The 2,500-nt window shown below is 37.9% G+C and overlaps 1 long non-coding RNA gene across 1 annotated transcript; it reads left to right on the top strand.

Moving 5' to 3' along the window:
• The first annotated feature begins 356 nt into the window (after positions 1 to 356).
• LOC106819193 lies at positions 357 to 2,494 on the top strand. Its single transcript, XR_001395371.1, has 3 exons — positions 357 to 488; positions 696 to 774; positions 2,305 to 2,494. It is a non-coding gene; the product is annotated as an uncharacterized LOC106819193 (long non-coding RNA).
• Positions 2,495 to 2,500: the final 6 nt, after the last annotated feature.

The raw sequence follows: 2,500 nt of genomic DNA, 5'->3' as shown, positions 1-2,500 counted from the left end.
TATATATTATTTATTTATTTGTATATATATATATAAATGGAACAAGCCCTCGTACCGTAGTTATCCTAGGCTGGAGAGTTTTGTCTGCTCTGTGATACTCACCGAGGACCTGTTCTGTGATTGATTGAACAGAATCTGTCGCGAGGTCGGGTAGCATCAGTCGGGTCGAGGTCGGTGTCAAACTCAACGAGTCAGCTCAACAGGTTGACTGACGATCGCTCGCGCGTTCGCTCGGTAACGTACACGCGGTCACATATCTCACAGAGACCATGTATATAAACGATGAAGAGAAACAAGACGCGCTGTAATTAAGCTGGTCCGGCAAGTTTTCTCTTCTCTGTGTGCAGTGGAGAGACCTGTTCTGTGATTGATCGATGGGAATGTGTCGCGCGGTCGGGTCGGGAGTACCCTGCTATTTCTGAACGACGCTCATTCTCAGCAACAGTTGGCTTGACAAGAGTTCACAGAAAGCCTGCTCGTCGCAAAAGGTAAGCCATGCAAAGCGCAAACTATCGAATAAAACCCCTAATTAGTTTAACGTATAGTAAAAAATGTTATTAATTAGAATAAACTACTAATGTTTTCATAAACAAGTGTTATTGGAATAGGGAAATGATGACAGCTAAGTTAACAAGTTAGTGTACGTGGCACAATGACACCGACAGTGTGTATGACATAGGTATATATGATTACAGGTTCGCCATCGCACACGGAAGGAAATATCGAAACAATATGAATGCTCCACGCAAAATGTTCACGCGGAAAGCACTGCTGGTAGGAATGCATATTCTAATCTGAGCGATAGATTCTCTGCACACCTCGTCATAAAAACTGGTTCAATGTTAAAGCAATTATTCTACTGTCTAGTGATTGTGGAAGAGTACTGAGAGAATAGAGTGAAGAGTAATGACAGAGTAAAGTGAAGAGGATAAGGTAAAAAGTAATAGTGGAAAGAGTGATCGCGTTTCGTATGTAACCTTGTGGAAATCATAGAAGGTTCAATGTTTATTACTTGGAAATCCCCGTATATGTATCCCATATACACGCTATACCATAGATATGCTACATACACCATATACCATATAGATATCCCATACAAGCAAGCTCATAGAAATATACTTTTAGAGTAGGTATAATACATACCTTATATAGCGTAGATATAATACATACCTTATACAGCGTAGGTATAATACATACCATATATATATATAAGGTATGTATTATACCTACGCTATATAAGGTATGTATTATACCTACTCTATATATAAGGTATGTATTATACCTACGCTATATAAGGTATGTATTATACCTACGCTATATAAGGTATGTATTATACCTACTCTATATAAGGTATGTGTTATACCTACGCTATATAAGGTATGTGTTATACCTACTCTATATAAGGTATGTGTTATACCTACGCTGTATAAGGTATGTATTATATCTACGCTATATAAGGTATGTATTATACCTACTCTANTTATACCTACGCTATATAAGGTATGTATTATACCTACTCTATATAAGGTATGTATTATACCTACTCTATATAAGGTATGTATTATATCTACGCTATATAAGGTATGCATTATACCTACGCTATATAAGGTATGTATTATATCTACGCTATATAAGGTATGCATTATACCTACGCTACCTACGCTATATAAGGTATGTATTATACCTACTCTATATAAGGTATGTATTATACCTACGCTATATAAGGTATGTATTATACCTACGCTATATAAGGTATGTGTTATACCTACGCTACCTACTCTATATAAGGTATGTGTTATACCTACGCTATATAAGGTATGTATTATACCTATGGTATATCAGGTATGTATTATACCTACGCTATATAAGGTATGTATTATATCTACTCTATATAAGGTATGTATTATATCTACGCTATATAAGGTATGTATTATACCTACGCTGTATAAGGTATGTATTATACCTACGCTGTATACGGTATGTATTATACCTACGCTATATAAGGTATGTATTATACCTACGCTATATAAGGTATGTATTATACCTACGCTATATAAGGTATGTATTATACCTATGGTATATCAGGTATGTATTATACCTACGCTATATAAGGTATGTATTATACCTACTCTATATAAGGTATGTGTTATACCTACGCTATATAAGGTATGTATTACACCTATGGTATATCAGGTATGCATGATATCGAAATATTCCCGATGACGTCACTACCAGGACGTGTATCCTACACATTATAGCGAACTAAGTTTCCGTCGAACATTTCAACTCTTTTCTGACCTACAGGTGGCGACACTGGTTCTGCTCGCTCTCGCCGTGCCCGCGCGAGCCCCTGACGGCCCGACGGGAATCAAGCAGAGAATTCTGGAGAAGGCTTGCTACCCTTCGTGCGAGTTCGTAGGAAAGCACTGCGGACATTGCGTCCCCGAAGATGACGGCACCGCACCCGCACCATCCGCGAGAGAAGAGATACACGAGCGCG

This window comes from Priapulus caudatus, unplaced genomic scaffold, assembly GCF_000485595.1.
Source record: "Priapulus caudatus unplaced genomic scaffold, Priapulus_caudatus-5.0.1 Scaffold2951, whole genome shotgun sequence".
NCBI lineage: Eukaryota > Metazoa > Priapulida > Priapulimorpha > Priapulimorphida > Priapulidae > Priapulus > Priapulus caudatus.
Note: the sequence above shows the minus strand (reverse complement) of the source record. Positions and strands in the feature narration are given on the sequence as shown.